The following is a 12,693-nucleotide window of genomic DNA, read 5'->3' as shown; positions in this document are numbered from 1 at the left end:
GTGTTGTTTTGCCATTGTGATGAGAGCCATTGAGAGACTGTAATTTTATTGCTGAAGAAGTTAGATTGTTTCAGAAGTTCTCATCATGAGACCAGTATGTTCAATAGGTAAGTAACCAAAGTAAACTCTAAAGAATTTAACCGGCATATTCCAGTGAATATCAACTCAATCATTTATGTTCAACTCCAATTTATATCACTTACTAGATGAGCAAGACCTCAACGAGATGGATTGACACAGTGGCTACAACAATTCTGAGGATCATCCAGGACCAAGCAGACCAAGTTCTGTTGTATGTATGATCACTATGAGTCAAAACCAACTCAGTGGTACATGACAAAATAACAACACCTAAATGTATAACTTTTATAAAATTAATATATTTTCAAATGCTTGCATATAACATTTAAATATTAACAAACCCTATATTTTTTAGGTCCACTGTGAGACTACAATACATAATTTTTAAAAAACATTGATTAAATTTTCAACTTCTGAATGAAATTGATAGAAACAAATAAGCAATATAGTTGGAATTGACTTGAAGCTAACACCGATAACAACAGTATAACATTTATTAAAATGCCCATGAAATAGTTAATTTTCAGATCAACTACTGAGCCCTTCATCCACTCAAAAATTTACGTTATGAATGGATGAGAGAAGGTAGTCCTTCAGTGGCTCAGAAGGCTATGATTACTCCCTGTTCCTTCCCCCCTTACTAGCATCTTTGGGCTTCAGAACAAACCATTGCTCCTTTTCCCTGAAACCTAATGGTTTGTCTCAATAAGCAGCAAAGCTAAACAGATACAATTCCAGGCTAGCGATTCCAGCCTGGTGCCCTCATGTCTGACTATTCTCCTCTTCAAGCGATCAGGTGGAAAAACTTGCACTGTGCTCTGTGCAATGAAATATACAAGCCCTGGAAAATAAAATCAGGTCGGGGAAGAATCTTGAGATCCTTTGTCCACAGGGAAAAGAGAGGGGGTGTCGGTGGAAGTTTTCCAACCCACCTGGAAAGCTTTTCAGCCACGGGAGACTGCTTATGTACACTGTGTTCTGTGAGTAATTGTACTGTGTTGTACACAGTTTTCTGTGAGTAATTAAAATACCTTACTATTGTCAACATCATGTATGTGTTTTTGCATAAGACTTGATCAGGATAAATGGACGAGACACTCATGGAATGTGTGAGATTTAAGGTTGTGTGTCATTTTGGCTGGGCCATGATTCTCAGTGGTTTGCAGTTATATAGTGATGTAGTTATCCTCCATTTTGTGATATCATGTAAGCACCTCCGTGATGTGATCAACCAATCAGTTGTACGGGGAGTTTTCTCAAGAGCGTGGCCTGCGTTTAAAATATATGAACGTTCTGGCAAAGCTTGCTGGCATTTGCTCACTCTGGATCCTGCATCTGACTCATCATTATCTGACCTCCAGTTCTTGGGACTTGAGGCAGTGACCTGCTGTGATACCTGCTGATTTTAGATTCATCAGCTTCCACTGTCGGTGAGCCAGCAGCCTTCTATCTGACCTACCGGTCTTGGATTTGTCAGTCCCTGAAGATATGTGAGAAGCCTCACAGCTTGACAACTGACCCAGGGACTTGTGAGTTATTTCCTTGAGATGAATCTATATATCAGTCTATCTATACTCTTCACTGGTTTTGCTTGTTTATAGAACCCAGCCTAAGACAGAGTGGTTGGAACCAATGGGTGGAATTCTCGCCTCAGTACTCTGGTGTCTATTTGGGATCTGGAAACAGCTTTTAAGGCAACCTGCATTTATAATGCAATGGAAATTTTGCAGAATTATACTTCAAAATATTTCCATGACATCATCTGCTTCAAACTAAATATCCATACTATTTTTCGAAAGTGGTTATGATGTCATGTATTATGAGGCAGTTTTTACTTAGAACATTTTGACTTTAACACTTTAATCATACTTTTGAATCAAGTGTGGATAGCATTATATACATTTATAGTTGGTTCTTAGGAGCCCTTAGTAAACTATAAAATCTTCAAATGATGAACAGTAAATAGCTAGGCTTAGGATCACTGTAAAGTGTGAAGATCATTCTATCCAAGCAAGAAAATCTGTTGCAAAATTCAATACAAGATGTGATGATGACAGCAATCAATTGACAACCCACAATACAACCTGGTGTGAACAATCTAGCATGCTTCAAGCACAATCTCACATGAGTCTTCCACTTTTGAAGCAAAGTTATAACCAAACTTGCTGTAATGAGCTATACTGTTGATATGAAATTATGATTATTAGTCAACGTGATGGTATCTCATTCTTATTTTAAAAATTAAACACCTGAACATTTAATTGGTTTTGTTAAACTATCAGTTGTCATTTAGAGCAAATCATTAAGGTAATGCATAGAAAACCAAGGCAGCTGTCTAGAGGCCAAGAATAATTGCCGCTGAATTCATACTGAAACTGAAGCTCAGTTTTTCCATCAGGTCAGAAAGACCCGATGTGATTAAGCATTTAATGTCATCAAAAAAGAGAAAATAATTTGATCTGCACATTTCATTTTAGTTGGACTAATTCCCATTGGTTGGAGTATATTGAGAATTCCCTCCCACTACTGAATTAACTTCTAACTAATAAAACTGATGTTTACAAAAGCATTTTAAATCAGTTTAATGTCTATAGAATGATAGAATCTAGTCAGATCTAGACTTATACAGATGGAAACAAAATTGCAGCTACTGGAAATATTTTAATGGGCTATCACCAAAAAAATTTTTTTTTTATCACCAGATTGGAAGATGGCAAGACTTTGTCTCACATATTTTGGACTTGTTATCAGGGGGGATCAGTCCCTAGAGAAAGACATTATGCTTGGTAAAGTAGACAGTCAGTGAAGATGAGGAGACCCTCAAAGAGATGGATTGACCCAATGGCTGCAACAATGGGCTCAAATATAGCAATGATTTTGAGGATGGTACAGGGCCAAGCAGTGTTTCCTTCTGTTGTGCATAGGAACTGACTAAATGGCACCTAACATCAACAACAACGTCACCAGATCAGGCTTTCCCAAAATTAGTTTTCTCACTATTTTGTGGAAATGTTACCATTATTTTTTATCTACCCTTAAACTATCTCCATTTGTTATCCCTTTGGATCAAAAAACAGGTTAAAAAAAAAATAGTCTTGAGAATGCCACTGTAAATATTCAATTAATGGAAAAAGGGATACAGATTTCGCTACTCTTATCTCATCAGCATTTGAATCAGCTTCTCTGATTTCAAAACTGAAGACACCTTCATTGAGAAAAAACAACTCAAAGTCTGAAAACATTGTGTGCTTATCACGGTAGTAAACAATTATAGAATTTTAATGAAGAGTATAAGAATATAGGATTGGAGGGCTCACATTAAGATCACAAAGTGTAAAATAGAGAAGGATGATATTGTGATAATTAGTTTTGTGTGTCAATTTGGCTAGTGTCTAGCACTCAGCTATTAAATCAAACTAATCTAGATGTCCCTGTGAAGGTATTTTGTAAATGTGATTAACATCTACAATCAGTTGACTTTAGTAGAGTTTATGCTCAAAAATCTGGGTGGGCTTCATCCAAAACTGAGGTTTTCCTAAGAAAGTAGAGATTCTTCCAGTGGATTTCAGAGTTAGCTCCTCCCCTACAGTTTCCAGCTTATTAGCCTGCTCTACACAATTGGCTTTCTAGCCCCCACAATCATATAGACAGATTTCTTGAAATAAATATCTGTCTCTCTCTCTCTTCTCTCTTTCACTGACTATAAACCAAAAACCAAATTTGTTACCATCAGGTCGATTCTAATGCCCTAGCTGTTCTGTGTCTCTGGTAGAACCTTGACAAGTATAGATATGAAAGATGATTTTTGCTTGAATCAATATTTAACAATGATTTTTAAAAAATTCTGCTAAATAATTTAATAAAGCTTTCCTTTGAGTTTCAGAAAATATTTGTCATTAGATATGAAACTTGGTGTAAAACACTGAACCCTTCATTTTATGATCATTCCCTGGCAAACTCAGGTGATAATGTTTTGCAAATACATTTTTTTAGAAGTCTGAAGTCATAAACATCACTATAAGCACTGATCCCAGACTACCATGCAATCAATACTACCTTCATTTTGGGATGAGATATATCAATTCTTAGTTACCACTGATAGTAATTATACAATTGAAATATATGGATCTTATTTATGAATTGTTCATCTTCTAGTCTTGAAAAATGCATACTGTAATTTTTTTTTTAATACATTAGATATAAGTAAAATACCAAAGTTAACATTTTCATGGTGACATTTAAAATAAATACTAAACTATGTTAATGCGCATTGGTTAAATTATTTCAAATACCAAGCGTAATGTTAGCACGTTTTTTCCTCATGGAATGATGGGTTTATATTAAGAAGTGTAGAATTGTCTGCTAACTTACATAAAGCTAGTCTCATGAAATTAAGCTAGCCAATTAAAGACTTCTTATGTTTTTAGACTTCTAACCTATTTTTCAGATATGCAATACAGATAAGAGCTATATTAAAAGGAAAACAATGATAATTGACAAGTCATAATTGGATTGGGGCTAATTAAAACACAATCAAATTTCTTTAAATGGTTTGTGTTGAGCAATAGTTCAGCTATGTCTTACCAACACTTAAAATGTTTTTCAAGCTACATTATTTTCATTGTTTTTTTTTTCCATTACTCAGTTACTGTCAATAGGAGATTATGTGTGTGTAAGTGTACCTTGTGCACTTAAAACATGGACTTTCCTAATGAAATAGCAATGTATTAGCTTTTTCGAAGAGCACGTTTTATTTTGTTCATAAAAAATATTTGATAGAGGTATTTTAGTAGTAAGAATGTTGCAGATTTTTTAAAGAATGTTGTTATGGATTGAATTGTGCCCCCCCCCCTACCAAATGTGTGTCAACTTGGCTAGGCCATGGTTCCCAGTATTGTGTGGTTGTCCTCTATTTTGTGATCTGATGTGATTATCCTCTATGTTGTAAATCCTAACCTGTAATATTAATGAGGAAGGATTAGAGGTAGTTTGTTAATGAGGCAGGGCACAATTTACAGGATTAGATTGTATCTTGAGTCAATTTCTTTTTAGATATAAAAGAAAGAAGTGAGCAGAGAGAGTAGAGTAACCTCATACCACCAAGAAACAAAAGCCAGGACCCCTTTGGACCTGGGGTTCCTGTGCTAAGAAGCTCCTTGACCAGGGAAGATTGATGACATGGACCTTCCCCCAGAGCCTACAGAGAAAAGGCTTTCCCCTGGCACCCTGAATTCAGACTTCTAGCCTCTTAGAGTGTGAGAGAATAAATTTCTCTTTGTAAAAGACATCCACTTATGGTATTTCTGTTATAGCAGCACTAGATGGTTAAGACAAATGTTTATGAGAAAGCCTAAGAGATAAAGAGTTGAAATTTCACTGAGTTTGCAAAAATATCTTTATGATGGTGCAAGACTGGTAATATATGTTATATGTACACAGAAATTACAACTGAAACTAATTTTCGTTGTAAAATAACACCTGGTAACCAGGTCATATGGAGCCCTGGTGGTGCATTAGTTAAGTCGTGCTGCTAACTAAAAGGTCAGCGGATTGAACCCACAAGCTGCTCTGTGGCAGAAAGATGTGGTGATCTATTTCTGTAAAGATTACAACCTTGGAAACTCTTTTGGGCAGTTCTACTCTGTCCAATGGAAACCCTGGTGTCATAGTGGTTAAGTGTTATGGCTGCTAACCAAGAGGTTAGCAGTTCAAATCCACCAGGCGCTCCTTGGAAACTTTTTGGGGTAGTTCTACTCTGTCCTATAGGGTCGCTATGAGTCAGAATCGACTTGACGGCAGCGGGTTTGGTTTGGTGGGTTTACTCTGTCCTATAGGGTCACTGTAAGTTGGAATTGGCTTGAAAGCAACAGGTTTTGAATGGTTTGGTTTAAACAGTTCATGGTATATCTATAGCTAAAATATAACTTCCTGAGCAGAGTCTAAAGACATTAACAAAACAACTCGACTATTTGTGGCTAAATTCGGCCTGGTCATTTCAGAAAACAGTTCTAAGGGTTCTCCTTACTAAAGAAAAAAAAAAAATCATTGGTCACAGTACCAATGGTTGTAACCAGTTAATAAGGGTGTGTGTGGGGGAGGCAGTAATGATAGGAGCATGGCCCTTTTCCTTTTTCTCCTTCTCTTTTTCTTTCTTTGTTTTGAAGAGTTTCTTGGTTGGAGTTGATATGAAACAAATTGGAAGACCATTTCTCAGTAGGAAAAAAAAAAAATTTTTTTTTTTTTTTTTGTGTAATTGGCCAGCTCACAAAGAGTAGAAAGTTCAGCTCTCCTACCTTTCAACTTTCCTTCTTTGGGGTCACCTGAACTTCTATGGTTGTATGCTGTTAGCAATCTCTTCCATGTAAAAGGATTTCTGCAAGTGCTCCAACTAGTTTACTAGGTTTTCCTTTGGATCAATTAAAAACAAACAAACAAAAAAAAACTGCTGTCATCAAGTCCATTCCTGTTCATAGCGACCTTATAGTACAGAGTAAAACTGCTTCATAGTTTCTCAGGAGCAGCTGGTGGATTTGAACTGCCAACCTTTAGGTTAGTCGCCCTAGCTCTTAACCCCTGTACCACCAGGGCTCCTTTGGATTGATATGAAAGCTTAATCATAACTCAGTATTCTTTTGGCTGACTTTTCCCCTGGGTGAGGCAGTGGTTAAGAGCTATGGCTGCTAACCAAAAACATCAGCAGTTTGAATCCACCAGCTGCTCCTTGGAAACCCTATGGGGCAATTCTACTCTGCCTTATAAGGTTCCTATGAGTTGGAATTAACTTGACATCCATGGGTTTTCCCAGATTTTCAAAAGGAAATTTTATTGAGGCTACTCATTAAATATTGTTTTAATATTACCCCTCTCCCAGAACAAAAAATAATTTCTAAAATAGGAAATAAAAAAAGAGAACATTTAAAAAGATGGCATTGGAAAGAAAATATGGATGAAATTTCATTTAAATTTCAATATTACTAAAAGCACAAGAATGCATTATAACAAAATGAATGAGTGTAATGTAGGTTTCAATTATAATGTTAAATATTTCAGCTGCCAGAATTTAAAGAAAACTAGAAAAAACTCGATGGCACTGGTTTTTTTTTTTTTTTTTTTTTTAGATCTATAGCTCTATCTTAATTATAAATTAACATGAAAATCCTAAATAATATCTTAGCCATGATAATTCAACAATATTATAAAAGAACTCAATATTATGACTAAAAAGGGAAGGCACATGTGATTACTGTGATGTTTCAGAATTTAGAAAACTATTAGCCCAATTTCTCATGACAAAGTGATAAATCTTCAGTTCATATCAAAGTTTGGAAAAATCAAAGTTTCAACACTCATTATGATATTAAACAGTAATGCAATAAAGAGAAAAAGCACTCTATTAAAATGAGAAAAATAACACAAATTTACACAAATAAACTAAATCTCATTTTCTTTCTATTAAATTCAGAATAATTTAGGTTAATACCTATCAACACTACGATTTTACAGGTTTTTTTGTAGGTACTGTCAGTGGTTAAAACTCAGCTGCTAACCAGAAGGTCAGCAGTTCAAATCCACCAACTGCTCCTTGGAAACCCTATGGGGAAGTTCTACTCTGTCCTATAAGGTCGCTATGAGTTGGAATCAACTCAATGGCAATGGGTTTGGCTTTTGTTTTTGTCGTAAATGAAAATAGAAAGGAAATTCAATAATAGGGATAAATCTTGGAAATAAAGGGGCAAAATTTGCAACTCCTAGATGAGGATGTAAAAATGACAACAGTTACCATGACCACTTACTTAGCAACTTTGAACTTTGGTGCTTGGTAAGGACGTAGAAAACAAACAAAAAAAATTGTTTTTAATACAGAAAATATCAAAAAAGGGAAAAATTTTATTAGTTATCTGGAATATTGAATATTAAAATATCAAAGGAGCAGACTTTCCTCCCTCAAAGGAGTCCACACTGACCAAGGCTTATTTATTTACAGCCACATTTACATCAAAGGGTCTTTCAGTTCAGGTTTTTCATCACTTTAACATTCCACATTTATTAGAAAAGCACGTTCAAAACACTGTATACAATTCTCCTTCTCTTCACACATGCACACACACACACACATACGCACACACACACAGAGATAAACATGTTCAGAAGTAGATAAACCATAGCTTAATTAAGATCTCTTTTGAAAGTTGGAAAATGGAAAAAATAGTTATTTCAATCTAACCCATGTCTCTATCTTTTCATAATATAAACTTAAAAATGAAATTCATATACATACTTAAAACTGTAACTGTATTTACTTATTTTGGCTGTCTAATATCCATTTCTCAACACCTTTTGTAAGAGTACCATAATTTTGGTTTTGATTCCCACCTTTTCCCCAAGAGTATCAAGTGCTTCATAGTAAATGGATACCATTCCATTATGAAGTTAGGAAAGACTGATTTTCTTAATTTGATTAGTATTTCTCATTTCCTTCCCAGAGTAATTGGCTAAAGGGTGGGCATTAAGTCTTACTTTTTTTTGACTGATTTCTGAGGTAAAGTTTACTGTGACTCCTAGAAAAGACTCTTCATTGATATTCCATAGATGCTACGTGGCGAGACATGAGTAAGGAAGCATATTGCCAACAGAGGCTGCTGGCAGTCATCCTGCTACCGTAAGGAAAGTCAGTCTTAGAAGGAAGAAGATATTTTAGAAGACAAGTTTCATAAGAAGAAAATCTGTCTTTTTTGTTGTTACCATTGTAAAACCTGGATCAACCTTTACATTAAATTGATCAAATACATGGACATTTCAGTTGAGTAAATATTACAATTGTTTTAGCCTATTTAAATTGAGTTTATTTTTAGCTTACTTCTAAAAAAAAAAATCCTCTATTTGTAACCAAAAATCAACTATTTTTCACATTTTTTTTGCAAAATAATGTGTGTTAAAAGTGATAAAATTTTCCCAGCCAACTATGTAAACTGAGGATGCTGCTCATAGCTGGAGATGAATATCTGAAGATTTTCCACTCCTCATTATTTAGTGAAGATTAAGTTTATGCATAAAAAAAGGTGCGATATCTCCTGAGCATTCCAGTAATTTCTTGGAAGTGTTAGGCAGTTACATATTACAAGCTAAGAAAATCAGATACTAAATTTCATATTTCTAGATCATAGCTGCTATAATAAATCATATTGATTAAAGGACAGTTTTAGAGGGGTTATTTTTTACATATTAAAGTAAAAAATTAAGTTTAAACCGTCTTTGCTAAGGAGGTCATTTTTATCTGTGATGATTAAGGTTGTGTGTCAACTTGGCTGGGCCATGATTCCATGAATCTCAGTGGTTTGACAGTTATGATATAGTTTGGCAGCTATGTAATGATGTGATCACCTACATAATGAGATTTGGTATAATGTAATCACTTCCATGATGAGACCTGCTATGAGCTGCCAATCAGATGAAAGGGAGTTTCGTTGCGGGGTGTGGCCTGCATCTAATGCACGTAGACTTTCTGGGAAAGCTCTTGGGCTTTTGCTTGCTGTGGATCCTGCATCTGGCTCTTGATCACCTGACCTCAGATTCTAGGGACTTGAGCTAGCACCTTACCTGGTGATCTTGGGTTCGTCAACTCCTGCAGCTACGTGAGTTAGGAGAAGCCTCCAGCCTGACCCATGGACTTGGGACTTTCCAGCCTCTACAACAGCATGAGTCATTTCTTTGTTATAAATCTCTCTCTCCATATAAATATGTATAAATAAATGTATGTGCATACATATAAGTATACATATAACCCAGTGCCATCGAGTCGATTCCGACTCATAGCGACCCTATAGGACAGAGTAGAACTGCCCCATAGGGTTTCCAAGGAGCACCCGGCAGATTCGAACTGCTGACACTTTGGTTAGCAGCCATAGCACTTAACCACTATGCCACCAGGGTTTCCCAAGTATACGTATACCTGTGCATATATATGTATACACATAGGTACATACACACTTCACTGGTTTTACTTCTCTAGGGAACCCAGCCTAAGACAGTACCATTTTAATCCATAAGCAGTTATGCACCATAACATCACAGTAACAAATTGCATTCTTTTTTTTTTCCCCACATTTTTTTTAATTGTGCTTTAGGTGAAGGTTTACAGAGCGAATTAGCTCCTCATTAAACAATTGATACATACACTGTTTTGTGATATTTGTTGCCAACCCCATGATGTATTAACACTCTCCCCTTCTTGACTTTGGGTTCCCCATTTCCATTTGCCCAGCTTTCCTGTCTCCTCCTGCCTTCTTGTCCTTGCCCTTGGGCTGCTGTACCCATTTAGTATCATACACATGGTTGAGCTACACGTATTATTGTTTGTTTTATAGGCCTGTCCAATCTTTGGCTGAATGTACTTTAGATGAAGGTTTACAGAACAAACTAGTTTCTCATTAAAAATTAGTACACATATTGTTTTATGACATTGGTTAACAACCCCATGACATGTCAACAACCTCCCTTCTCAACCTTGGGTTCCCTATTACCAGCTTTCCTGTTCCCTCCTGCTGTCTAGTCCTTGGCCCTGGGCCGATTTGCTCCTTTAGTCTCATTTTATTTTATGGGCCTGTCCACTCTTTGGCTGAAAGGTAAACCTCAGGAGTGACTTCATTACTGAGCTGAAAGGGTGTCGGGCCCATACTCTCAGGGTTTCTGGCCCATACTCTCAGGGTTTCTCCAGTCTCTGTCAGGCCAGAAAGTCAGGTCTTTCTTTTTGAGTTAGAAATTTGTTCTACATTTTTCTCCATCTCTGACAGGACCATCTATTGTGATCCTTGTCAGATCAGTCAGTGGTGGTAGCTGGGCACTATCCAGTTGTACTGGACTCAGTCTGGTAGAGGCTGTGGAAGATGTGATCCATTAATCACTTGGACTAACTTTTCCCTTGAGTCTTTTGTTTTCTTCATTCTTTCTTGTTCCTGAAGGGGTGAAACCAGTGGAGTATCCTACATGGCCACTCACAGGCTTTAAAGAGCTCAAACACCACTCACCAAAGGAGAACATAGAACATTTTCTTTATAAATTGTGTTATGCCGGTTGAGCTAGATGTTCCCTGATACCATGGTCCCCTCAGCCCTCAGCCCAGCAGTTCAGTTCCCTAGGGAGTTTGGATGTGCCTGTGGAGCTTCTATGACCTTGCCCTGTATTGTGTACTGTCTTCCCAGTATTGTGTGCTCTATTGTGTTCTGGCTTCCCTGGTATTGTGTACTGTCTTTCCCTTCATCAAGGTTACCACTTATCTATTGTCTGTAACATGGATGAATCTGGAGGGCATTATGCTGAGTAAAATAAGTCAATCACAAAAGGACAAATATTGTATGAGACCACTATCATAAAAACTCATGTAAACATTTACACACACAAAAATAATCTTTGATGGTTAGGAGGGAGTTGAGTGAGGATGGAAATATTTTTAGCTTTTTAAGGAAACGTCGTCTTGTTCTCCACAGTGGTTGTACCATTTTACATTCCCACCAGCAGTGCGTAAGAGTTCAAAACTCCCCATACCTCTCCAACATTTGTTATTTTGTGTTTTTTGGACTAGACCAGCCTTGTTGGGGTGAGATGGTATCTCATTGTAGTTTTGATTTGCATTTCTCTGGTAGGTAATGATTGCGAGCATTGCCTTAATGGTCTGTTAGCCCCCTGAATGTCTTCTTTGGTGGTCTGTTCATATCCTTTGCCCTTTTTTAAAAAAAAATTGGATTATTTACCTCTTTGTTATTGAGGAATTGCAGTATCTTGTAGATTTTAGAGACTAGACTCTTATCGGATATATCTTAGCCAAAAAGTTTTTGCCCGTCTGTAGGTTCTCTTTTTACTCTTTTGATGAAGACTTTTGATGAGCATAAGTGTTTGATTTTTAGGAGTTCCCATTTATCTAGTTTATCTTCTGGTGTTTTTCTTCCATGATATTTATAATTTTAGATTTTATATTTAGGTCTCTGATCCATTTTGAGTTAGTTTTTGTGTATGATGTGAGTATGAGTCCTGTTTCATTTTTTTACAGATGGATATCCAGTTATGCCAGCAACATTTGTTAAAGAGACTGTTGGACTTTGGGCCTTTGTCAAATACCAGCTCCTCATAGGTGGATGGATTTATGTCTGGGTTCTTGATTCTGTTCAATTTGTCTATGTGTCTGTGGTTGTACCCGTACCAGGCTGTTTTGACTACTAGGGCAGTATAATAGGTTCTAAAATCAGGTAGTGTGAGGCCTTCCACTTTGTTCTTCTTCAGTAATGCTTTACTTAAAGGGGCCTCTTCTCTTTCCATATAAAGTTGGTGATTTGTTTCTCCATCTCGTTAAAAAATGCCATTGGAATTTGGATTGGAATTGCATTGTATCTGTAGATCACTTTGGGTAGAATTGACATTTTCACAATGTTGAGACTTCGTATCCATGAGCATGGCACGTTTATTCACTTAGGTAATCTCCTTTGGTTGCTTGCAGTAGCATTTTGTAGTTTTCTTCGTATAGGTCTTTTATGTCCCTGGTTAGATTTATTCCTAAGTATTTTATCTTCTTGGAGGCTACTGTGAATGGTATTGATTTGGTGACGTTCTCTTTGTTGGTGT

Source organism: Elephas maximus, chromosome 5, assembly GCF_024166365.1.
Source record: "Elephas maximus indicus isolate mEleMax1 chromosome 5, mEleMax1 primary haplotype, whole genome shotgun sequence".
Lineage (NCBI taxonomy): Eukaryota > Metazoa > Chordata > Mammalia > Proboscidea > Elephantidae > Elephas > Elephas maximus.
The sequence above is the reverse complement of the archived record's forward strand: the minus strand, read 5'-3'. Positions refer to the sequence as shown.